At 38.2% G+C, this 19,092-nt stretch overlaps 1 protein-coding gene across 8 annotated transcripts in view; it reads right to left on the bottom strand.

Moving 5' to 3' along the window:
• Positions 1-19,092, bottom strand: part of GIGYF2 (GRB10 interacting GYF protein 2) — a 126,600-nt gene that overhangs the window by 104,803 nt on the left and 2,705 nt on the right. For 3 of the 8 annotated variants that reach the window (XR_002174011.3, XM_019923516.3, XM_019923509.3), the window contains exon 2: positions 16,366-16,431. The exons of 1 other annotated variant lie outside the window; for it this stretch is intronic. The gene's annotated coding sequence lies outside the window, so the exon portion shown is untranslated. Of the gene's footprint in view, positions 1-8,709; positions 8,842-15,981; positions 16,004-16,365; positions 16,432-18,478; positions 18,549-19,092 lie in introns of those variants that run through there. 4 more of the 8 variants (XM_073807101.1, XM_019923512.3, XM_073807100.1 and 1 more) reach the window with 4 other exon arrangements.

The following is a 19,092-nucleotide window of genomic DNA, read 5'->3' on the forward strand; positions in this document are numbered from 1 at the left end:
TTCTTTTCCCCTTTTAATTACTACAAGGCTACACAGGTCATGGAAATACAAACTCCAGGGGCGCCATTACCACAAAGGATGCAAATGGAGCCCCTAGAGTTGTGTTGTGCAGGCAGTGGTCTTGAGTTACAGAAGCCCTGGATGCAGGCAGCACCTAAAGAACATCGAGCAAGGAAACCTTTATCACTCATTCCACCTATAAACCTTTAGGTAGAGACAAAATACCGTACAGCAAAAACATTAAAAGCTCAGAAGTTTTTTTAATGCCTTGAGCTGGGAGCCTAACCACCATTTACTACTTCCTATGGTAAGAGTTTTCTGGAGAACTTTTAAGAACCTAGAATAATAATCCAAGCAATTTAATTATCAACTAAAGAGACCTACGTTACTCAGAATGGTGTTCTGCTCATTCTCCTTTATGAATTAAAGCAGGAAATCTAAAAGCTATGACTGAAGAAATCTAAACATTTGAAGTACTGTAACTTCTAATCCTGAATTCCCCACCCCAGATTGCTCCTTCCAAATCAATTTAAATGAGCCCAGTTCTAATGTATTTATTTATATGTACTGGAGGGATTGTCTTACACGATGTCTTTGAATTATAAATTATTTGGAATGGAAAGTGGGACTTATTTCTCAATTGCCCTTTCTAAGGATGCAGTGAGGTATCAAAATTAGCATAGGCTTTGCCGTCACTTAAACCCCACCAAGCTCAATGTTGTCAATTCAAACCCCCCGCAGACTTGTGACCAATTAGAAAACAGGTCTGAATTTTTATAGCAAATCAGGATTTGAGCCAGACTCTGGAGGCTGTGCTCCCACCATGCTCTTCTGCCTCTTTAGACTGCATTTTCTTGAAACAACTTCCTTCCTTTTCCTCCACGGCCAGCAATATACTGATATATTTTTCCTATCTTCACTTCCTTCCTATTTAGTCACCATTCCCCAAAAGCTTCTCTCCTTTTCTAACTTCCCTCAGCGTACCCATTGTTTATTTAACTATAAATTCTGTGTAGATACTGTCTTGAGTCTTACTTACAATGGCGTTCTCTACCGACACTTCGGGTAGAACTCTGCCTGCTGAATCATGGGGGATCTAACATAGAACATGCAGTGGAGGTGCTGTCATAGCAAGAGCAACCAAAAATTCTTCCACAAATTTCTGAACTGCCCCCCATCCCTGCTGTGAATTACATATTTGACTTTTTTCTCCCATGACCTACGTGGCTTTCCAGCAGCCTGCTCCTCCCAGATATCCATCTAACAACAACTGATCAAGGCACCACTGTTTTCACCATCCACTGATCAGCCAGGTTCAAAAGCCTAGTCATCAGAAATTCATTCCTCTTCTCTATCCCTCATATCCAATCATTTTGCCTGAAATTTGGTCAATTCCTCCTTCAAGATTCCTTCTGCATTCTGCTTTCATTATAGCCAAACATCTGTTAACTCATGTCTGGATTATTACAATAAAATTCTAATCTGCTTCCCTGACTCAGCCTCTGATTACATCCAATAAGATCAATCTTTCTAAAGCACTGCTCTGGTCATGCCTACCCTTCTTTATAACAGTCACTAAACCTACTGTGTATGGTCAAAAATCCTCATATTTTCAGCTTCCCATCAATCTAACAATCTGCACCTTCTCAACTCAATCTCCCACTGTTTCACCTCCAAACTCAAAGCCAGATGATAACTTTCTACTTCTCTACTGCATTCTTCTTCTGTGGTTCTGGCTCATGCCATTCCCTTACCCCAGAAGGCTCACCCTCCCTCCTTTACAGTGGCTTATACAAAACCAAGGATCCATTCAAATAAACACTCCATAAAATATTTCCCAAAGTAGAAGAAGGAAAATCTAAACAAAGGGTGCAGAAATGGAATGGAATCTATAGCATGCAATACTGGCAGTGGGGTACTTTTTGAATCTGTATAGAAAAGCTTTAAAGGAAAGAGAAGACGGAAAAGAATCAAATTTGGGAGGAAGGACACACCGTTTTGGACAAAATGAATGTGAGGTGCCTGAGGAGCCATCCAAAAGACCATAATATACATACACCTGAAACTCCAGTATAGAGTCAGGATAAGAGACATAGATTTGGAAGTAAATCTACAGAATTGAAACCAAAAATTCAATGAAACTATCCCAAAGTAGGAATCAAGAAGGGACAAGCTCAAGAGACAAGAACAAAGCCTCTGCAAACACTGTGCAGGAGGATACGGGAAGGAAAAAAAAGACCATGTAGTTAGGTATCCCTAGCCCTAACCTTTCACCTAAAATCAAATTCACTGACTCTAGCTTTCTCCACATTCACTTTACCTGAAGCAGAAAGGAGAAAAAGCTAGGTTCTTTTTGGGGAGATTATCCATTTGCTCAATAAGGCTAAAAACTAAAGTGAAGTTTGGTAAAGCAATGGTCATATCACAGAAGTCTTTGTATTTTATATCTCAAGAGCAATGAAAGGCTATGAAAAGATTTACGCAAGAAAGTGTCCAGGATGAAATGTGCACTGTAGAAAGATCATTCAGGATGCCAGGAAGAGAATGAATCAGTAAGAGCTAAAGAGAAAGGAGGGGCGTTATAAATCCAACAGATTGTATGTATCTACATACCAGTAGAGAAGAGAGAGCAGTAATGATTAGTAAGTATATTCACTAACATGAAAAAATGTCAACAATATGTTAAGTGTTCAAGACAGGTTATAGAATACAGAGAATATAATTATATTAAACACATTTTAAAATACATTCTTAGTGGGTACATATAGATATGCCCACAGATGTTCATATTCTGAATGGTGGAATTATGAGTAATTCTTTTCCTAGTAAGTTACTAATTTGTGTTAACAAAGATAGCACTGGCAAAGAAAACAATTGGACAAATTCAGAAGTTTCAAATATTGAAGTCAAAAAAGAGAAAGACTGAAAAATCTTCATTAACTCCCACAGTGAAGTCATTGTTGACTTAAGAGTACAGTTATAGAAGTGTGGTGAGGGACAGAGCCAGACTTCAGTGGTTGGGAGGTGAGGAAAGGAAGACTACAAATGCAGTCAACTTCTTCTAGAATCTTAGCTGCGAAAAGGTGAAGAGAAATGAAGCAGAGTAGAAAGAAAATTTCCCTTTTTATTTTAGATGGAAATATCCTAATGGAAAAGTACTAATAGAATTAAAAAGTAAAGAAACAATTTAATAAAAATATGATAGAAATGAAGCTCTGAGAAGGCAGGGTGGATGGGGCTTCAGAGAACAAATGGAGAAAAAAACTATCCCTATCCATTTGTGACAAGAGCAAAGTATGTCCAAATGACTTAAGATACGTGCAAATTTATTTTTGTGGGGTTTTCTTTGGGGAGGTGGGGAGCAAGAGTAAGCTGTGGGGAATTCACATTGATGGCCTCAATTTTCTCAAAGCAGTAGGCAAATGACAGAGTAGATGACAGGGTAAGGTTTGAGAAGAATGAAGAAAAGTTAGCTGCTGTGATCTACAATAGTATTGTTTTTTAAAAAAATAAACTTTATTTAGGAATAATTATGGATTTATAGAAATGTTACAAAGACATTACAGAAAGTTCCCTCAGTTTCCCCTAATATAAACAACTTACATTACCACAGTACATTTGTCAAAACTAAGACACCAACAGTGGTACACCACTAGTAACTAAACTCGGATTTAACCAGTTTTTCCAACAATGTCCTTGTTCTGTTCCAGGATCTAATCCAGGACACCACACTACAGCTAGCTACACTAGTTCTGAAGGCCCAATCAAGATGGAGATGGCACCTATCTGCATGGTTGTGGGCTTCTTTCTCCAACTCAGCAGCCTGAGTAGAGGGCAGAGAGAGCTGACAACAGGACTGAACCTGGGTTAGGATTTTGTCAACACAGTAAACGGAAGAAAAAGAGGGCAAAGTGGAGGATGCTGGCAAAAGTGTGATTGAAGCACAGTGAGGAAGGAAGTAAAAACAGAAGATAGTTTACAAATTTGAGATGTTGGTAATGTCAAAAAGCAAGTATAGCAGGAATAAAAATGAAAGCACTAGACAAATTAGAGATGGAGGTAAGTCAAGGAACCAGGAGCCTGGGAAGATTGGATCAGTCATCCTATGGACTCTGAAGTAACTTCCAGATAATGGCAGAGAGAATAAAGAAGAAAATGAAGGATGATGCCCCAGGGTCTATATCTGATAACGAGGGGAACAGATAGTTGTATTGTCAGACAGCATGAACTTCAGAGGAAAAGAGATTTTGCAAAAAGGAGGAGAAACAATGGCTAAAGTGACTATACCTAATCTATCATCTAAGCTAGAAAATGTCTGTGTGAAAGAGATATTAATAATTACATAGAGACAACAGGAGCATTTCAGGCTGAATGGTCATCTGAGTAAAGAAACAGAACAGGCATGTGAATGGAAGAGGATGAAGATCCTGATGCTGTCTGCTGATTCACCTACCACTGTGCAGGAAAACAGTACTGATAACCTAAGAGGGATAAAGGGAAGGTAAAATTATCAGGGCAAGATGGGCTTCAGTTACCTTAACATCACTGAAAAACATACTTTGAATAGTTTAACACATGGAGAGGTAATAACACTCTCAACCTCCCTATTTTGGCCTCTATTCTCCTTTGGCTACTCCAATTCTAAGGATAAGGACCTCAGAGAAAGGTCTACCCTCAAATTTTAAATAGAGTTGACTTAAAAACAGCTGAGAGAATATTTCTACATACCTGCTATTTCAGACCTTGTCCACTATTCAAAATTCCTTATAAGTGAATTCAAGTAATATATTTCTTCTGCAGTTAATACCAGAAAGTTGGTCTTCTTCAATAAACTGCATCCTGTGCCTGACAATGAACTTTATTTAATCTGGCCTTTTTGTCAACTTTTTAAAAACTAAGCTAAATCACTCCTCACTAGCAATTATTTTACCTCTGATTACTAGTATATAAGTATTTTTCTTTTTTTCTGTATATTTTTCTAGTTTTCCTGACATCCTCAGCTCCTCTTTGGGACCTCATCTATCACTCTGTGTGTACATGAGTACATGTTCAAGGGTGAAGAAAGAGAAGAAACCAACCTAGCCTTTTCTTACTGCTGGGTTTGCAACAAAGAAAAGGGAGACCCTGGCCTCACACAACCTGGCACTGTGTTGAGGAGTCAGATGTCTTCTGGGCACACGCAATCACTATCAACATGAGCAAGCTATGGATCTACGTAGTAAGTTCTGTCTGGACAAAGACAGCCAGGAGAAGCCAAAGCAGAATCAAAATCCGGCATAATGGCTAATTATGAAAGTTTTACTCTGAAAGTGTTCCCGATATTGCTTCCCAGGAGAAGTCTTGATATACTGATTAGCTACCACTATTATACTAACAATTCAAAACACATACTCCTTTGAAAACCCCCTGAATCTTTCTTATAAACAGTAACTACTACTGCAAATCTCCCTTACATGGGTATGTAAAAATTACCCAGAAAAAAACTATGGCAAACCTGGAATGAAGTCCAACCGGTACCACGCATGTGGTCTGTCAAAAGACTAACACAGAGGGCTTCCCTAATGGCGCAGTGGTTGAGGGTCCGCCTGCCGATGCAGGGGACACGGGTTCATGCCCCAGTCCGGGAGGATCCCACATGCCGTGGAGCGCTGGGCCCGTGAGCCATGGCCGCTGGGCCTGTGCGTCCGGAGCCTGTGCTCCGCGGCGGGAGAGGCCACAGCAGTGAGAGGCCCGCGTACCGCAAAAAAAAAAAAAAAAAAAAAAAAGACTAACACAGAATGAACACCAAGGAACCTGAATCTGCCTCCACCTTCCCAACCTCTATTTTCCCAAAAGCGGAAAAAAGAGCTACTCCTCTAGCACTCTTCACATGTACCAAATAAATAGTTCTGTGCCCATTCCAACAAACAGCCATTTTTGTCTTAGCCAAATCTGGATTAAGGTAACACAAAACTGGGGAATTCCCTGGCGGTCCAGGGGTCAGGACCCTGCTCTTTCACTGTTGAGGACGAGGGTTCAATCCCTGGTTGGGGAACTAAGATCCCACAAGCCGTGGGGTGCAGCACAGCCCCGCAACAACAACAAAAAGATAACACAAAATTGATAACTCCACTCCTGCAAATTAGTTCAACGACTTTGGTAATATCTATTACATCTAAACATACACCTATCCAGCGATCGCACAATCCACTGCTAGACATACATGCAAGGAAAATTTCTACTAAGAGAAGAGTATAAGATATTCATAGTAGTTTTATTCATAACTACCAAAACCTGACATTTGTCTATTATGTTTATCAACACAAATGTCCATCAACAGATGAATGAATAAACAAATACAGGAGAGCTTCAAGGTTGGTGAAGGTGTGGAAACGATGGCACACCAAAGAGCTGTGAAGCTCTGCATCCCTTCCCACATACCTTGCCCTATGCATCTCTTCCATCTGGCTACTACTGAGTTAGGTAACATCATTAATAATGAGACAAACTGACACCATGTGTTTCCTGATGTAATACACTAAGGAGAACACGGCATCACTTATGTTATATTCCTAACAATAATGCATAAACTGAAATTAATCTTGAAAAAAAATCAGATAAGCCCAAATGGACAGACATAAAATCAATCAACCACAGTCACCAAAAATACCAATGTCATAAAAGACAAACGCTGAAGAACCATCCCAGATTAAGGGAGACTACAGAGATATAAAAACTAAGTGCAAGTATGATGCTTAACTCCATCCTGAACCAGCAAAAAATATGCTATAAGACACATTAAAGAGACAAATAGAATAATTTGAATAGGAGCTATGGATTAGACAATGGTACTGTATCAATGTTACTTTTTTATGATTCTGAAATTTTTACTGTGATTATGTACAAGAATGTTCTTATTCTTACAAGGTAACACTAAAATATTTAGAGGAAAAGGAGCATGAGGTCTGTAATGAACTCTCAAATGGAACACAAAAAAATTACATAAATTTAAAATTGTATCAAAAATTATATACATACATATTGCATATAAGGAGAAAGAAAAAAGAAAATGAAAGATAAAGTAAATACAAGGAAATGTTAAAAACTGGTGACCAGGGAATTCCCTGGCGGCCCAGTGCTTAGGACTCTGTGCTTCCACTTTAGGGGGCACAGGTTCAATCCCTGGACGGGGAACTAAGACCCAGCATGCCGCGCGACCAAAAAAAAAAACTAGTGGGCTTCCCTGGTGGCGCAGTGGTTGAGAGTCTGCCTGCCGATGCAGGGGACGGGGGTTCGTGCCCCGGTCCGGGAGGATCCCGCATGCCGCGGAGCGGCTGGGCCCGTGGGCCATGGCTGCTGGGCCTGCACATCCGGAGCCTGTGCTCCATGGCGGGAGAAGCCACAGCAGTGAGAGGCCCGCATACCACAAAAAGACAAAAAACAAACAAAAAAAAGAACTGGTGACCAAACTGGGTGAAGGGCATATGGAAAGTCTAAGTAATTTTTTGCAACTTTTCTGTAAGTTTGAAATTATCTCAAAATAAATTTTTTTAATTGTAGTATATTTACACAACAAAATACTCACCAACAAAAAAGAAAAGAACCAACTACTGATAACTGCAACAATATTACATGAATCTCAGACATTGTATCCAGCAAAAGAAGCCAGTCACCAAAGAATATATACTATATGATTCCTATAATGTTCAACAGGCAAAATAATCAATTTTGACAGATGTCAGAACACTGCTCACCATGGAAGTAGGGACTACTTACTGGGAAGAAGACAACGGAATCTTTTGGGGTGCTAGAAATGCTCACTATCTTGATTTAGGTGGTGACTACAGAACTATATGCACATGTAAAAAATTTTCCAAGGACTTACCTGGTGGTCCAGTGGTAAAGAATGTGCCTTACAATGCAGGGACGCGGGTTCGATCCCTGGTCAGGGAACTAAGATCCCACGTGCTGCAGGGCAACTAAGCCCACATGCCACAACTACTGAGCTCGCACACTGCAAACTACAGAGCCCACGTGCCCTGGAACCCACTCACTACAACTAGAGAAGAGAAAACCCGCACGCCACAACTAGAGAGAAGCCCACGTGTCACAACGAAGATCCCGCACACCGCAACTAAGATCTGATGCAGCCAAAAATAAATTAAATAAATAAATAATAAATCTTTTAAAAAGAAATTTCCAACTATACACTTCAGATTTGTGCCCATATTTACTATATCTTATACCTCAATTTTAAAAAGGTTAAAATAAACCATAAATAATTTAGCTAGAGGGAAAAAAACCAAGTACGATTAAAAATATTTTAATAGACATGAAACAAAACTATTTTAAATGCAAATCTTCTGATAACAAATATTAAATTCACTCCCTACTTAAATTTCTGTCATTAAAAAATTTTTGTACCACTATCTTGATAAAATAATCTGTATATCTGTCGACTCTTTTAAGACCATAAACAAGTCCACATTCAAATGAACCAAGACTCAGTCACTAGGCTAAAATATGTAGGTCTCCATGCATTTTTTTCAAACTTCAGAAAAAGGCTAAGTGAAACAATGAAAAGAAAAGGTCCAACCATGAGAGGGGAACCACATATAGCACATCACTTATAATTGTATAAGACAGTAAGCAATCTTGTAAAAACAGCACATTCACTCAACAGACTACAGGTATAATAATGTCTGCACACAAAAGTATAATTATACATACAGTCAACCCTTGGTACCCGAGGGGGACTGGTTCCAAGACCCTCTGTGGATACCAAAATCCAGGGATGCTCAAATCCTTTACACTCAGCCTTCCACATCCAAGAATATGGAACCCGTGGATACAGAGGGCCAACTATGTCATAAATAGACAAAGAGAACATAAAAATAAAGAAATGTTCATGAGGTGGGATTAATGATTTTTTTCTATTTCCATAATTTGCAGTAATATTCTTCAATTACTTTAACAACAATGTGTATCTTAACATCCACAAGACCTCCCGTTTGAAATATTTTTACAGCCCAAACATAAATGTCAAAGAAAGTTAACTTCTTTGGAACGTTAACCCGGTTTAAAAAAACAATTTTAAGGTACAAAAATAAAAGGAAATTCTCCTCCCATCTATTATAGCAGAAAACACATTTTCCTTCTGCACCCATCTGTATGACAATACCAGATGTCTTCATTTTTAAACATGCAAACTTTTAAAAATAATTTTTAAAATACGATCTGTTAACATATCTACTAATGATAAAACTTCATGGAACAAAATCAGGCTTCCATTATTCACTTTATTACTAAACATTTATCTTAAAGAACTGACAGGACTTCCCTGGTGGCGCAGTGGTTGAGAGTCCACCTGCCGATGCAGGGGACATGGGTTCGTGCCCTGGTCTGGGAAGATCCCACATGCCACGGAGTGGCTGGGCCTGTGAGCCATGGCCGCTGGGCCTGTGCGTCTGGAGCCTGTGCTCCGCAACAGGAGAGGTCACAACAGTGAGAGGCCCACGTACCGCAAAAAAAAAAAAAAAAAAAGAACTCCCCTCACACCCCAGGAAGCCAGAATTGTCTATATCTCTCTGGATCGCACATTTTTATATGAAACTTTGCAAAATACTATTTATTTCTATGTTAATTATCCTTTTCATGGAATATCTTCAAAAAAATTATAGATGCTCTGTTGGCTTTTCTCCTCATCCTAAAAAGAATTTAAATTCCTAATTTACAGTGTTGAAATAAACACTGCAATCCAAAACAGTCTGAATCACTACCCATTGCCATGAAACTAAGGTCAACTTTATTCCTAACAGCCACAAAGCAAGATAAATGGATAAACACCATTATAATGACCATACCTTGGAATATCCTCATCAATAAACACACCTAATTACTGATACATGCCGCAACATGGATGTATCACAAATATTACGCTGAGCAAAAGAAGCCAGACCCAAAAAGAATACATACTGAATAATTCCATTTATATAAAATTGTAGAAGAGGCAAAATTATCTATAGTCACAGAAAACAAATCAGTGGTGGGAGAGGGGAAATGACTGCAAAAAAGAAGGAGGAAAGTTCTGGGAGTGATGAAAATGTTACCTATCTTGACTGTGGTTTTGGTCCCATAAGTATATACACTTGTCAAAACTCATCAAGATGTACACTTAATACAAGTATACTTAAAATGAAGGTATTTTATTGTATATAAATTAAACCTCAGAAAGTTAATTTTTAAAAAGACTAAGCTTACTAAAAGCAGACTGCCTCCCTCAAAAAGCAATGCATTTCAAGACTAACATTTTATATTTCTTTTATGTTAAACTGCCTTTCTTTAAATCTATTAAAATTGATGTTAAATAAAGTTTTGGATAATATTTAAAACTGAGAAACACTCTCTAGAACTGTGCCATCTTACATAGTACCCATTAACCGTATGGGTCTATATCAAGTTAAATTAATTAAAATTTAAAATCTAGTTCCTTGTGGGGGAGGGAAGAGAGTAACTTTACAGTGGACAAACCTGACAAAGTATGAAAGTCAACCAAGTATCAAAGTTAATGTTAACAGTGATAATCAATCAATATTAACAGTTATAAATCAGTATATGCTCTTGATATGATGTGATGAAAATGGCACTTTGCCTCTGTGGTCTTCCTCCCAAAAACCCATGACCCATAACCAGGAGAAAAAAATCACACAAATTCCAACAGGGAGGCATTCTACAGAACGCTTAATCAATACTCCTCAAAACTGTCAAGATTGTTAAACACAAAGAAGTCTGAGAAACTATCACAGCCAAGAGGAGCCTATGGATAACTGACTAAATGTAATGGGATGTCCTGGATGGGATCCTGACATAGAAAAATAAACTCAGGAAAACTAAGGAAATCTGAATAAACTATGGACTTAGTTAATAAGCAATACTGGCTAACTAATTGTAACAAATGGACAACAGTAACATAGGACGTTAACAATACAAAACCTGGGTGTGGTATACATGGGAGCTCTCTGTACTATCTTCTCAATTTCTCTGTGAATCTAAAACTGTTCTTAAAAATAAAACCTGTAAAAATAAGAGGACTTGAGTTGTAATAAAAAAGTAAAGGTTTTTTACATTTTAAAAAATGCGATTCCCTCAGTCACACTAACCACACGTCAAGTGCTCCACAGTCACATGTGGCTAGTGGCTGCAGTATTTGACAGTGCAGATTTATAGAACATTTCCATCACAGCAGAAAATTCTGTGGGACAGCGCTGGTGCAGAAGACTATTTTTATGGGACCATTTTATTTTTTTTTTTTTTTTTTTTTTTTTTTTTTTTTTTTTCTGCTGTACGCATAGGCTCCGGACGCGCAGGCTCAGCGGCCATGGCTCACGGGCCCAGCCGCTCCGCGGCATGTGGGATCTTCCCGGACCGGGGCACGAACCCGTGTCCCCTGCATCGGCAGGCGGACTCTCAACCACTGTGCCACCAGGGAAGTATGGGACCATTTTAGAAGAGTATTTTATAACTGATTGCAACTTATGAATAAATTTGTATCTACCCAGAATTAAAAACCCTCACTGAAATCTAAAAATCCTCAATGATATGTTTATTCCAGTTTCTATTTCAAACAACTCCTTTTTTTTTTGAAAACTCTTTTTAAAAAGTCAACGTAATATCAATATATATAAATGTAATACTGAAAAATGTTCCACTCCCCAGAGCAGCAATTCCCCAAAACACTTTCAAGATATCCAAGATGGCAAAACTGTTAATACTAAGATATTCTTTGCATTTTTCACTATGTTGGCACTGCACTAATCATGGGTAAAACTGCCGGCACCTTAGCACCATTCAAATTAATGGCACCAAACTACAGTAGTCTTCACTGCCATGTGCCATATATTCACGAGAGGAAAAAAAGCCAGGTTTACTTAACAATGCCCTTTATAAAGCAGTAAAAACTATTAATTTTTATTAATCCTGGTCCCTGTGTACACAGCTTTCTAATATTCTTAACGTGATGAAATGAGAAGTACACATAAAGCACTTCAGCTGCACACCAAAGTCTCAAAGAAAAGCATTTATGTGACAGCTAACTGCTTCTGCTCATGAAACATCATATTGATTTGAAAGAGCTGACACACAAATTAAATTATCCAGACCTGGGTATATAGCAGACCTTTTTTTCAAAAATGAATGAAACAAGACTGTCACTTTAAGGAAAACAATTGATAGTACTTGTTGCCAATTATAAAACTTGAGCTTTCAAGCAAAAGTTAAAATTTTAGAAAACTTCTATTCATTACCATGAGCTTGACGAGTTTTTCTAGTACTTATACTTTCCAATAAGTAACGGCTTTTCTGATGGATGTTGATATTAATGAATGTGTTTTTTTGATACTGCATAATATAAAATATCCATTTAATGCACAAGATAAACCAACAGATTTTAATGTAATGTAATATAAAAGTGCACTGATATAATTCAAATTTCACATTGCAACTAACCTTTATAAACTACTACTTGTCTAATTTTAGTGTAATATCAAAGAAAATCTGCAATAATCTGAAAAAGCTCTTAAAATATTCCTCCCTTTTCCAACTACATACACATCTCTGTGAGGATAAATCTCCTGCACAGACTTCAACTAATACAATAAACAGCAACGGGTTGAACGCAGAAGCAGCTGTGAGAATCCAGCTGCCTTCTACAAAGCAAGTCATAAAAAGCAATTTGTGAAAAGGTGAAACAGTGTCACTCTTCTCAGCAAATTTTTTTAGAAATGTTTTAGAAAATAGGTATTTTTCATTAAAAATATATTTATGTTAACATGTAAAGAAACTATTGCTATTTTTAAATAAATTAATAGACCATTTTAAATTTCTCAATCTCATAAAGATAGATATAACTGAAAAATCAAAAGCTCTTTGGGGTCCTCTAACTCTTAAGAAGGTAAAGGAGTCCTAAGATAAAAAGTTGCGAACATCTATCTCAGAGAAAGAGGAAAAAATGACAAATAAAAGAAATACATAAATTAACATAAAACGAACACACATACCCTGGAAAGCATATCAAGAGGCATAAAATATCCCTAACAACAAGAACACCAAGATCCAAATAGGACACTTATTCAAAGAATATCTAGGGTTTTAAAAATGTATCTTTTCCAAGGACAGAGAAACTTTCCACATTTTGAAATTTACTTATATGACTTCTGACTGCCTCTACCACTAGGATGTAAGTCCCATGAAGACAGGTGTTTTGCTCACCACTATGGCTAGCCCAGCACCTGGAACGAAGAAGGTATTCAAATATTTGTTGGATTGAAAACAAAAAAAAGACAGAAGACTTAAAAACAGAACCCACCAAGGCCTCTATTCAAATTATAAAGATGACACTTTACAATCAAAATGTATCTATTTACATAGCAATAACAATCGTAACCGCTACCATTTATTTACTATGTGCCAGGCATTGTATTGGGCATTTTACTTTTAATTCCCAAATCACCATGGGATATACTTTACAGTAAGGAAAACAAGCCTCCAAGAGGTTAACTTATTTATCTAAAGTTACAGGTAGTAAATGACAGAAAATTAAACCTACATTTCTCTGCTTAATAGCCACAAGCTTTTTCTCTACATACTGACATAGTGCTCAAAACTGCATGGTTACCTTTTTTTTTTTTCCCCATTTCCTTGCAATTTTCAGGGGAATTCATTTTGTGGAAGTCCTTTTTCTCCTTTTTCCAATCTCCTTCTCTTTTCCACTATCCTCCAACTTCTACCCCTCTGCATCACTCACTTAAGCAATACAGTGAGCTCTCTAGTTGAGGAAGAGTATATCTTCTCATAACACACTATCAGAAACTTCATTACCAATGACAGAAGTAATATGAAAGATTACATAAAGAGTGTCAGATTCCAGAACATGAATTAAGGCTCTCTGACCCACTGATCTTGCAAGATGGCTTCATCCAGTTACTCAACTGGCCACGATTTGGGTAACAACATCTCAATTCCCAAGGGGCTAATCATGAAATCTGGATGTAACCATCTCTTCAAGGACTGAGCCATGATTTGCCAATTATTAAGTACCAAGACAGTACCTCTGCCAATTCTTTGTCAGTCTCTGCAAGCAAAGGACCAATACTGAAGTGGCCAGAGCTCCCAAGACTTCCTCCAGGTTCAGGACAACTAGAATAAAAGGAGCTTTGTTCCCAAAGAACATACTGGCCACAATATCACTACAAGAAAAAGCTATTACTGTTACTGCCATTCTCCCCACTGCTTCTGAACAATATATAAATGTTTCTCTTTTTTCCCCCCTTTTGGTGAAAGGAGAATAAAATTAGCAACCACTTAACTATTCAAGGAAAAATTACAATGCCATAAACATTACCATATCATTTGATAATCTCACCACAAGCCAATCTTTTCCAGAGAGGGATGCCCAGAGCCTGTGAAAGTTTTACACTGATTGTGTGGAAATCTTTTTAAGCCTCACAAAGCCCTACATATGCTTTACCTCAACATCCAGATTAAAGAATATGTACAACATGAGAAAGGACTCTTCCACCTTATAAATCAATTTAGCTGCAATCTGCTAAAGAAACCTTGGCTGGAAAAAAAAAAATCATAGGAGGTCACATCTGTGGTCTGTCATTCCATACATCATTCTATAATAGATCACTTTGATTAATAATTCCTATGCTTTGCGTCAAAATCTGGATACACTGATATACTAACATAACAAGATGTGAGTTATAAAAAATGACTTAAGCAATTAGATGCTACCAAGTACATACAAGCTACAAACAAAAATAAAGAGAACTTCAAAATGCTCCATTAAAAAAAAAAGTTTGCAGGGCTTCCCTGGTGGCGCAGTGGTTAAGAATCTGCCTGCCAATGCAGGATACAAGGGTTCAAGCCCTGATCTGGGAAGTTCCCACATGCCGCGGAGCAACAAAGCCTGTGCACCACAACTACTGAGCCTGCGCTCTAGAGCCCGCGAGCCACAACTACAGAAGCCCGTGTGCCTAGAGCCCATGCTCCGCTACAAGAAAAGCCAACGCAATGAGGAGCTGGCCGCCACTAGAGAAAGCACGCACCCAGCAAGGAAGATCCAACACAGCCAAAAATAAATAATTTTTTTAAAAGTTTGCCTCAATATTACCTAATAATTCTAGTATACAAAAACATGTAATACAAAAGTTTATACTGTCTCCCTGATCCTTTCCCAAAAGTGAAAGTCCCTGCTACCATTCAAATAATGTGAATATAGATTCATATATAGAAGTCCTACCCTTCAAATTCTCTATGGCTTCCTCATAATCAAGTGTTACTTAATACTGTAAAAAGTACACAGAAATTAAAATTTTAACAGCAATCAATGAAAAATAAATAAACAATGAATTTTTCCACAAACTAAGTGTCTTATTTGCTTATGTTCATTTACTAAGCCTTTACCCTAGATGGTCCTCTGAACCCCCAAATCAAGAAGGTTTGTTAAACACTGCACTAGGAAGTTCCAAGAATGCTTGGTGAGACCTACTGGGCCTCATTCACCGAAAAGATACGCATATATTTTAACTCTTCAGGACATGGAAATTGAAACTGACAAGAATACAGGCATTTTTCTAGGAAAAGGAAAAACATCTAGAAGCTTCTGTGGGATTCTGCCTCAATAAGGCTACATTCCACCTCCTCTGAGACCTGCCCCCACTCTTAGGAGTGGGACCTTTCAAGACCCCAACCCCATGGCCACACTAATTGGACCAATAATGGAACTTTGGACCAAGTTCAACCAATCAAATTTTCCCTCCCAGGAATCTGAAGTGGGGACACTGAGCTAATAACCAGTTGGCTAGTGGCACTAGAGCTTGAGTTTCTATGTGGCTCCAAGAATGAAGTAGCAATTTTCTTCTGTTTTTGTTAAAGCAGAAAAGACCAGAGTGTGGAAAGACAACTAAAGCAAGATATAAAGAGACAAGAGATGACACCTACTAGCCAGCAAGGAGAAAAGTGCTCTCTGGACCACCGTGTCTCCTGAATGCTTCCCATGGGGTTTCTGGTTCATGTCCTTCATGAAGCCAGCTGCTCTTGGGTGCCTTCAGGTACCTCCTTACCCTTCCCCTCAAAGCACTCCTCTTCCTGTTTCATACCATCAAAAAATCATTATGACAATTTAAGACACAAATTCACACCAGGATCAATGCAGAAAGGGTATGATTATTCTCACGGTTCATAAGGGATCTGAGTGGTACCAGAGAAGTTGTTTCTATCTATAACTTCAGGAGAAATAATAGGACAAAAATAACCGGAGCCTTAAAAGCAAAAATTATCTGTTTGCATAAGCCCTCAGGCTTTGTGCTTCCCTTCAAAACTCACCTGTTCAAAAGTTCTGCTGGTTCACAGCAGGAGGTTTGAGCAGACTTTATTCAGGTCCTTTTAACACTGCAAATAATAAAAGTATTAAAGTAAATAACTCAGCAATCTCTTAGGAAACGTTAGAAACGTAATTTTTATCATGAATATGCTTTACAAGAAATGGATTCCAAACCTGGTTAAAATATTAGAATCACCTGATATGCTTATAATCTATATACCCTGTCCTAACATCTAAAGCGTCTCTCTCAGTAGCTCTGGAATGGGACTGAAAAATATATATTTTTAACCGAAGTTCTAAGTGATTCTGATGAAACTAAAAAATGAGCACCACCATAGGGTTTCAGGAAATGATTATTTAGGGTTTTCATCCAAAACTACATTACAGGGATTTGGTATTAACTTTTTTAACATATCTGATAGAAAAATGACAGCTAGCAAGACGGCAATACAGCATGTATCTTATGCAAATAATCAATGAGCCCCAAGGTGTGACCAGTGCCAAAACGTCCAAGGAGCAAAGCTCCAGATGTGCTTTCAGCTGCAAAATCACAACCTTCTTTTAATGCTCTGATGAGACAATATCTTAAAAATCCACAAGATGGTGACATTTCAAGTGACAAGGAGTGGACTGAAACAACAGCTCTAAGTGATTTCTTAGCTAAAATCAAATGATGCTTTGAAGGCTGCTACTAAAAAGTCAAAAAACAGTAACTAAAAATTAAAGTTGACAATTTTACTAACAGCAAGAAAGCAACTTGAAAAAGCCACTTCCACCTCTGATTTAATTTTTCAAAAAAGTAGCCATGTTACAATGTCCAAAAGGTCATCCAACTTTATCCACTGCACTCTACTTTTTATTTTTTGGCTGCGTTGGGTCTTCGTTGTTGCTCATGGGCTTTCTCTAGTTGCAGCGAGCACAGGCTCTAGGCTCGTGGGCTCTAGAGCGCAGGCTCAGTAGTTGTGGCACGTGGGCTTAGCTGCTCTGCAGCAGATGGGCTCTTCCCGGACCAGGGCTTGAACCCACGTCCCCAAGCATTGGCAGGCGGATTCCTAACCACCATGCCACCAGGGAAGTCCTGCACTCTACTTTTTATAAGAGCAAGCAGAAGCAAAAGAGGGGAGAACTAGGTAATAAAAACTCTTCTCTGGGCCTAACTCAAGAGAATAAGCTCTAGGGTATCTCCTATTATTATAACTATAAATAAAGTTCAATTTCAATGAAACTCTGTAGTTACCAAGAAAATATAAAATTGTGTTCCTTAATTACTTGAGGTAAGGAAGTGTATCATACTTTGAAACTATTTTTATAAAATTAATTTTGGCCACTTAAGAGAATATTCTTGGGGCTTCCCTGGTGGTGCAGTGGTTGCGAATCCGCCTGCCAATGCAGGGGACACGGGTTGGATCCCTGGTCCGGGAAGATCCCACATGCCGCGGAGCAACTAAGCCCGTACACCACAACTACTAAGCCTGCACTCTAGAGACCGTAAGCCACAACTACCGAGCCTGCGTGCCACAAACACTGAAGCCCACGTGCCTAGAGCCCGCGCGCCTAGAGCCCGTACTCCGCAACAAGAGAAGCCACCACAATGAGAACGCAGCAGCGAAGAGAACGCACACAATGAGAACGCCACCACAATGAGCGCAGCAACGAAGACCCAACTCAGCCAAAAATAAATAAATAAAATAAATAAATTTATTTTTAAAAAAGAGAATATCCTTTTGTTTTTCAAACCTCTCCCCTCTTCTCCCTCAACCTCAAATAAAATTATGGGCAATCCAACAAAGGTATCATTCTGTATTCCTATATAATTAATCTAATATATTTCTCAGTTATCTGGGAGCATAAAAAATGATAAAATGCTATCCTGGTCAAGAAATATTAGGAGTCTAACTATAAGTACTTGACTGTGGAATAAAAATCTACTTATATTTTTAAAGACAAGCAATTCTTCAGGGCATTAAAAATGAATGGAAATATTAGGACTTAATCACCATAAAATCCTAGTGGGGGTTAAGGACGAAAAAAAAACTTGGGTTCAGAGTTTTACAACAATCACCAAATAATGTTAAGTCTATTAGAACTGCTGAAGAAAACAGACATTGAACTTGCCTCTAATATACCTGGATTAACACCAACATAGGCTGTAGATTCAACCTAATGAGACTGGTCCCACTATAATCTATAAGAAATAGAATAAAACAGTACTGAAAATTTAGTCGTCAGGGGCTAACAGAGAATGGCAAATGAAGTCAGTCTTAAAAAATGGAACAAATCAAAGATCCTTTAGAAGGGCAAGGATAAACAGGACAGTAATAATCTGGTCACCCAAAATGGTTCTCCCAGATAGCAATCACTATCAATAGTGTCATCTTCCAGTGTGAAGGTCAACAAAAATATAGACATATGGAATACTAAAACGCAGAGTCATGAGAACAAATGAGCTGATATGACATCAAAGACATTATAATTTGGAACTGTGATTTCAAAAACTCACCAAAGGAACAAGAGAGAGAAATGCAATTCGTTAAAACACTATCTCCTCACTAGCATCACTATGCCTCCTCTTGGCCAAGGAGCTCCACTCACACCCTGAAGTCGCAATTCCTAACTTCTCATGATTTTCAGGCAAGCCAGGACAAATTCTTTTTCATATATGCAACTCACCAACAAAAGCATTTCAAAGCCAAAATATTAAATTCCTCAGATGAATTAAAATGAAAGAG

This window comes from Tursiops truncatus, chromosome 7 (genome assembly GCF_011762595.2).
Source record: "Tursiops truncatus isolate mTurTru1 chromosome 7, mTurTru1.mat.Y, whole genome shotgun sequence".
In the NCBI taxonomy this organism is placed as follows: domain Eukaryota; kingdom Metazoa; phylum Chordata; class Mammalia; order Artiodactyla; family Delphinidae; genus Tursiops; species Tursiops truncatus.